The sequence below is a fragment of the Hibiscus syriacus genome, unplaced genomic scaffold (assembly GCF_006381635.1).
Source record: "Hibiscus syriacus cultivar Baekdansim isolate YM2019G1 unplaced genomic scaffold, ASM638163v2 tig00110458_pilon, whole genome shotgun sequence".
NCBI lineage: Eukaryota > Viridiplantae > Streptophyta > Magnoliopsida > Malvales > Malvaceae > Hibiscus > Hibiscus syriacus.
Window position 1 is genome coordinate 3,893,872 of NW_024062745.1, and position 8,511 is coordinate 3,902,382.

The 8,511-nt window shown below is 31.9% G+C and overlaps 1 pseudogene; it reads left to right on the forward strand.

The window, feature by feature from the left end:
- The first annotated feature begins 2,840 nt into the window (after positions 1–2,840).
- On the forward strand, positions 2,841–8,138 carry LOC120126606 (annotated as a pseudogene).
- The last annotated feature ends 373 nt before the right edge of the window (positions 8,139–8,511 follow it).

Genomic DNA, 8,511 nt, shown 5'->3' on the forward strand with positions numbered 1-8,511 from the left:
ACGGCGTCTGGATCGAGGTTTGAAGTTGGCGTTCGGGAGAGGATTTGGGAAATTGATTTCTGTTTTTCAAAACAGAAATCACGCATATATCAATTGTCTGCCGACACTCCATGGTTAAATTCAGGGCTTGGTCCCTGAATTTTCTTTAACTTTAAAACAAGCTCCAAGTTTTAAAATCTTTCAATTCAGTCCCAAATTTTCACAATTAAACCCTCAAATTTTAATTAAATATTATTTTGAAAATCGGTTGTTACATGTTGGATGCAGGTGCGTTAGTAAGCACCCATAAAATTAGAGTAATGTGTTTTTTTTTTTTGTTTTTTTGGTTTCAATTTGATACTTGGTTTTGATTTTTAATGTTCAATGTGATTCTTAATTTCCATTTTAATCTCTAACTAGGTATTTAAATTTAACTTTTTAATTCAAAACATAGTTTTTTTTTTGTTCCAATTTGATAGTTTATATTATGTTGGGGTTCCGCCAAAGTCGAAGGGTTAAGTTTATTTTAATTTATTAAAACTAAGACTAAATTGATAGAATATATAAGAAATAGTAATCAAATGTGTAATTATATCAAATATTTTAATTGTCACGTCAGCTTCTTCATTAAATATTAATGGCAAGTGGCTTAGTTGAATGCATTTAAATAGTTGAGTGACATGATTGATAAAATTTCAAAAATAGTTGTCAAAATGAAAGGACCAATAGTTAAGTGATCATTGTTATAATTTACCCTTTATTTTAAATAATTTACCCTTTATTTTAAAATGAATGTATTAGGAAAATATGTTGAATTAAGAGTAACTGTTCATTGAAATTCGATTATTATGCAATTAGTTCTTATTATGATTTTTTTTAAAACTAAACAAATATATATATATATATATATTCGTTTATAACTTTAAAATTTTAGAAGGTATTGAACTATTTCTAAGATTTTATGATTATGATACAAATTTTACTATTACATGAACACATTGTGATCTTGAAGGGCCTTGAGCTATAAATTCTCCATTTTATTGTCCCCTTGATTGTAGGGATGGGCATGGGACCTGAAATCGGCGGGTTCTGATCCGACTAGACTCGATTGGGTCGGATTTTTTTAACTTTTGGGTTCGGGTTTTTAAGTTATATATCGGGTCAGGGTCAGGTCGGGTGGTCCTGAAAAAATATAATTTTATATTATATATTTAGGAATAATTACAATAATACTGTTCTATATATTATTTTTTTCAATTAAGTCAATGTTTTTATTGAATAAAAATAATATTTTTATTATTATTTTGGGTCGGGCCGGTTTTTAAAGTTATATATCAGGTCAAGTTGACTGAAAACCCGACCTAACCTGACTTATGCCCATCCCTATTTGATTGGAATCAAAACAATACAATTTCATTTCAAATAGGTGAATTTATAAAATTTTAAAAGTAAACGATAGTATGAAATTCTGGGGGACAATAATATGTCATGAATAAAAATATATGAAAATTTTAAAATTTTAAAGGATGACTGCAATTATTCATCCCCTTATGTTATTTTTATTTATATTTATTTTAGCATTTGATAATTCCAATACTATTTTTTTCATGTTTAAAGATAAAGAAAAAAAAGTAACTGAGAATCCCAAAATTTTAAATATTTATGCTTGGGGATCAAGGAACTCGTGATAAGATAAAGGGAAAAGCTATATAAAAATAAGGGTATGTTTGTTTAGCTGTAATTGGTTTTTCAGAAAATGAATTACTGGAATTTGAATTACTGGAATTTGAATTACTGAAAAATGAATTACTGGAATTTGAATTCTGGAAAATGAATTACATTTCTGTAAAATGAATTACATTTCTGGAAATGAATTACATTTCTGGAAAACATCTGAAAAACGTTTTATAATGTTTGGAATATGTTATTTAAACATTTTTCGGTATATTTTAGTGAAATAAAATTTTATAAATTATATTAATTATTTTAAAGTATAGTACTATATTAAAGTAAGTATATTTTAATATCTTTACTAAAATATTATTGAAATATAAATATATTATTCATTATTAAATATAAAAAAATTTATTATATATTATTAAAATAAAAATATAATATCTTATATTATTATATATAATTGATTATTTTATATAATATTAAAAATATATATTATATATTATAAATATTAATAAATATATTTTAAATATTTTAATAATTAATATTTTGATGAAATGATATTAAAATATTTTATTAATATTAAATTCATAAAATAAATTATTTTAAGTATTTTTGTTTTGAAGTGAAAAGTTCGGAAAATGACTTACGAAAATGAATCTGTAAGTCATTTTACAGAAAACACAAAGGAAATTCTGTTATTAGGAAAATGAATTATATTCCGGAAAACGAATTACGTGAAACAAACACGGAAAACGTTTTCCGAAAAACGAATTACGTGAAACAAACACGGAAAATATTTTCCAAAAAACGAATTACGTGAAACAAACACGAGAATTCGGAGAAAACCAATTCCGTAATTAGGGAACTAGTTTCATCCGTGTAAGACACTTTTGTTCATCGACTCGCGTTTCCCATCAAACCCCTACGCTTTCTTTCCTTACGCAGCACGTGTACCATAGATGGACGGTTACTAAAGCGAGTAAATTCTTCCACGTACTTGCAAAAGTGCTTCGAGCCATCAAAGAATTTTACTTTTCTAAATTTTCAAATTTACGAAAAAGAAAGGGGGAAAATATTAAAATAAAGAACGTTTATTTTAATATTTAAAAACATTAAAATGTTGTTGTTAATCTAAAATATAAGTACGAAAAAATATTATAAAATAATAATGCTAAACTTCCTTTATGACGTAAGTTAATAGATATATTTGATATATAAAAACAAATTTTTAAAATTTGTTCAACGAAAAAAAATATAAGTGAAGTCATATATGTTAATTTTTTTATTAATATGAGTAATTATAAGATAATATTTGTTTCAAGATAATTATTAATTATTTTGATATTAAATGTTTATATTCCTGATATTTATGATAATCGAATTCGTACTATATGTTGAATTTAAATTTAAAGTTGTAACTTTTTTATAAAAATTAAAGTTGTAATTTTTAACTACTTTATAAAAACAATTATATAACGTCATTAATTACTATATAATTAGTAAAATTTATTCTTCCGGTTCTAAGATTTTGTTTGAACTATTCGGAATAACCCACGTCGTATATCTAATTTGAGTGAATAATGGTTTAATTATTTCTTAGATGGACTTAATTAATTTATATATTAATCTGATAAGAATTTTATAATAGGTATGAATGAGATGTTTTTAAAATTTTAATAAATAAATTTATTTACCAGTAAATAGTTTATCAAAATGATTAAATGCAATGATAATATTTTAAAAATGTTTATTTAAATATTAATTAAAACCGTTTATCAAATATAAAATTACATGTATCAACAATCGTTGATTTAGTGGGATGAGACACTAAATTCCTTAAATAAAATCAGAGTCTCAAATCTTAACAATTACGAATGAAATAAATTAAGTTGAAAATATCGACATTGTCTATGTAATATCTGAGTTGGATTAGTCAATCTATAGTAGAGGTAATTATACCAAAAAATATATATAAAATTCAACGTCAGAATACCAACTCATTATTCAAAAGTTTATATAATTCGAAAGCGAAAGCAAAGCATAGAAGAAGAAAAAAGAAGAAGAAAGAAAGACAGCTTCATCTCTTAAGCATCCAACCTCTTGTTCTCTCTCTCAAAACTCTCTCATATTCCAGTCTTTCATTGGATGATTTCCCCATTCTTTTTTCAAAAACCACTCTAAAATTTTACTTTTCCCCATGTTCTTAATTTCCCAATTTTTGTTTGAAAAAATTCGGTTTCAAAACTGAAAAAAAATTCTTTTATTTTTGTGAAAATTTTAAATTATTCTCGTTTTGTTCCGGTCAGGACCTCTCATATCCGAGAATTCAAATTTGTACAATTTTTTAGAGTATAAAAATTGTTTTTTTTGCAGAGAAACAACGATCAAAGCGGTTTGTTTTTGTCCTGCTTGGATTCAGAATCTGTCTCTATTCTGTTTAGTTTTCCTTAACTTTTTCTATAAAAAAAAGTTGGTTTTATTTTATTTGTTTTTCAAATGGAAATATCTGTAACCTGATTTTTTTTCTTCAATTAAAATGTTGTTTCTTTCTGGGTTTTCATAATTTCTTCTAAGTTTCTCATTCCCCTTTTTTTAATTATAGAATTGGGGTTATTAAAAGGAGAAATTTGTGGATAGTTTTGATTTGGGTTTCCCTTAATTGGGTGTTGAGGGTTATGAGGAATAGTGGAGATGGACACGGGCAATCCAAAACTCAAGTTGGAAGTGTCGTTTCTAGGTCCGCTCGGAGTTCGTTCCGAGCCATTTCCAGCTACTTAAGGATCGTTTCTTCCGGTGCTTCCACCGTGGCACGGTCGGCAGTTACCGTGGCATCATCGATTGTTGATAGGGAAGATGATTCTGAGTATGATCAGGTAAGAAATAAAAGAAGAGACTTTTTTTCCCAAATAATTACCGTGCAGAATCTGTTGCAGAGTTGAATGGCTAAATAGGTACGCTGAGTGTTGTTATAGAATTGGATTCTTAAGTAATATCAATTTGTTTGTTTTTTTTTTTTTAAGATGGAGAAGACAATACGACTCATATTACATTACCCTTGTTATTTTTTATGGTGTAAAGGTTAATTGGGCTGGGTTTGACAAGTTAGAAGGCGAGGGAGATGTCATTCGACAAGTTCTTCTTCTTGGTTATCGGTCTGGTTTCCAGGTTTGGGATGTTGAAGAAGCAGATAATGTCCGCGACTTGGTTTCGAAGCGCGAAGATCCTGTGTCATTTATGCAAATGCTACCGAAACTGGAGGCAGCAAAGAGATTGGATGACAAGTTTGCAGACAGCCGTCCCCTTTTGGTAGTTTGTGCCGATGGCTCCCTCTCCAGGGACAATGACATACAGGGTAGATGTAATGGAAGCACACCCCCATGATGCTGGGAATGGTACTGTTGTGCCTACCGTTGTCCTGTTTTATTCCTTGAGATCTCAATCGTATGTACATATGCTAAAGTTCAGATCAGCTGTTTATTCTGTAAGGTGCAGTTCTCGAATTGTTGCTGTAGCTCAAGCAGCTCAGGTATGTCACTTTATGTATACATTTTTGGGGCCGTTACGATTAGCCACAGTTTGAGAACGTATTTTTATATCTTACAGATACATTGTTTTGATGTCACAAAACTAGAGAGAGAATATACCATTCTTACGAATCCGATAGTCTCAGGCTGCCCTGGTTCTGGGGGTATAGGTTACGGACCTGTAGCGGTTGGTCCTAGGTGGCTCGCTTATAGTGGAAGTCCGGTTGTAGGCTCTGATTGTGGACGTGTCAGTCCACAACATCTTACACCTTCTGCAAGTTTCCCGGGTTTTTCTTCAAATGGAGCCTTGTTGCACACTATGCAAAAGAATCAAGCAAGCAACTTGCTGCTGGCATTGTAACCTTGGGAGACATGGGATATAGGAAATTGTCGAGATACCTTCCTGATTCATACAATTATCTGCAATCTGGAAGTCCTGGATGGAAAGGCAACGGAACTGTTAATGGCCATTTAGTGGATGTCGATAACATCGGAATGGTACATATATGTCTCCCCATGTTTGATTACTCTTGCAACTGAAACTAATATTTTTCACCCCGCCCCTATTCAGTTCTTTTTAATTTTACATCTGCAAGTTGCTAATCCTGTGTGACATTCTTGTTGGAACTTTTCTGTTCAATATTTATATATGTACTGTATATGTTTTAGTCTCCGGCTTGCAGATCCTTTAATTAAGCGTGAACGAGTTTTAGGTTGTGCTTACTTATGTGCCAATTATATCTGCCAAAAGGTTACTTGCAAAACCATTTTTTTTACTTATCACTATATTTTTCTCTGGGCTTATTAGGTAATTGTCAGAGATATTGTCAGTAAAGTTGTAATCACTCAGTTTAGGGCGCACAGAAATCCTATTACAGCATTATGCTTTGATCCTAGTGGGACGCTTCTTGTGACAGCTTCTGTTCAGGGTCATAATATCAATGTATTCAAGATTATGCCTGGACCTGGAAACTCATCTGCTTGTGATACACAAACATCATACACTCATCTGTACCGGCTGCAGCGTGGTATTACAAATGCTGTAAGACAATGCCAAGTATAATTCTTATCTGTTGTTGGCAATCAGAGTTTTTTTCCTTGACTTTTGCTGTTCTTTTGAGATTTCAGGTAATACATATATTAGTTTCAGTGATGATAGCAACAGGATCATGATTAGTTCTTCAAGAGGGACAATCCATCTATTTGCTATCAATCCAATGGGAGGATCTGTATGTCTTCAGTCTGGTGATTGATTTGCCCATAAAATGGCAGTTTGGGTGTTATGACTAAGCCACAAGTTCCACGGCTGCCAAATTCAAGTCTTTGTGCATCTGGACCCCCTGTTACACTTTCTGTTGTTAGCAGAATAAGAAACGGAGTAATGGTTGGAGGTACTGTAAGTGGTGCTGCGGCTGCTGCGACTGGCAGATGGGTTCCCTTTCAGGGGCCATTGCTTGCTCTTTCCATAACTGCAAAGGCAATAATTTTTTGCTTTCTGAGAGCAGCTCTTAAAGGGAAAATACCACCTTTTGGTTTTCTCTCCTTCCGGATGTATGATACAATATGCTTTACGACCATCACTGAGCTTGATTCGACACCTGTTGTTACTGGATTGAACACACATATGAGTCACTACAGATTCTGATGTAAGGTTAGTATCGAGGCAATCCAGAAGTGGAATATATGTCAGAAACACACACGAAGGGAGCGGGATGATAATGTTGATATATATGGGAGAATGGAACATTAGATAACAATAAAGTATATCCTGAAGAAGCAAAAGATGGAAGTACATACCCTAACCCCTCCTGTACTGTCAACAAAGCAAACAAACTCTCAGGAAAAACTATTTGTATATTTCAGAAGCTGAACTGCAGATGCATGAGACTCGGGTGTCACTGTGGGGAAACCACAGTATTACTCTTGATTAGAATTTCTTTGATGTTTGTTTGCGGAGATATGCCTATTTGTAAAGGTGCCGGCTGCTGGCTACTTAGTCCAAAACTGCATATGAAACCATGTTTTTTTTTAATGATATTTATCTTTCTTGTTCATTTTCTTTCAGATGTACTTTCATCAATGGGATGGATAGCATCAAAATGGCCGAAAAAAGCTTTTGGCGGGGAATAGAAATTGAAAACTTTCCAACCCACATGATTGAGCACGTCGAAAAACTTGGTTCCGGTTTTTGACTACGTTCAAACTCCTAAGTTCCAGCAAGCAAGGTATGCTGAATGCTATCCATAATGATTGTGTAATGTTTCCCAGGATGTCTGTCAATTCTTTTATTCCTTGTACCACAAAAAGTTCAGATACTTCTAATTTTGGTTCATATATCATTCTGAAAGAATACATTTACATCTAAGTAATGTAGTTTTGTCAATTTAAATGTGTGTATTTGCTCTTGGATTTGAGCCCTCATTTTTCTCCCTCCATTATCAAATGGCTTCTATTACAACAGGCTTATGTTTGACATTTATATCCATCATCAACTCTCATCCTCTGGTTACAGGATTCGAACTGTATATAGCATAGCATGGACACCTCTGCATCAAGGTCCGGGCCGCCTGAAAATGGCAGGCTTTCACATAGAACCTGCTCTGGCTCTCTTGACACCGTGACTGAAAATGGTGCTCCACTCTCTGAACTCCACACTACAGCGAAGGAACCGTTTGAATGGTCCTAATATGCCTCCATAGGAACCGAAGGCTTTTGTAAATAACAGTCATAGCATCTCGAAATTATAATAGAGAGAGCTTAAGAATGGAAAGCTCAACTCAAGTTTGTAATAATAACAGCGAAAGCCTCAAGAGATGGAGAATCATTTCGAAGATGAAGCTAATGAAGATTATGGTTAGAGGTAATCTGAACCCTTTATTAAGTCGTTCAAGACGAAGCAGCAATTCCTTCGGCTAAGCATTGATTCTTCCTATTATTATCGTGAATTGAATTCGACATCTCTCCAATTCCAGGGGTGCATATATTCTTCTGATACTATGGGGCTGGAAATATGTAAACTTTGTAAATAAGAGACCAATATTTAGCTGTGATATTTAATGTAATAATCATTACTTTATAGCATCAAACTAAATATATTATCTGATATAATATGTCAATATATCATGATTCTTATGATTGTTTTGCAAGGTACCTTTATATAAAAATAAAAAAAATTGTTTGTTTAACTTTAAAAAAAAAAAAGAATCTCTAACAAATGAATCTACCGAACCACTCATAAATATAATTTAAACCAAATATAATGCACTCAAATCGTGATTAATAGGAAAAAAACCAAAAAAGTGAACATTTTGGCCAATGAAATGTGCAAAAA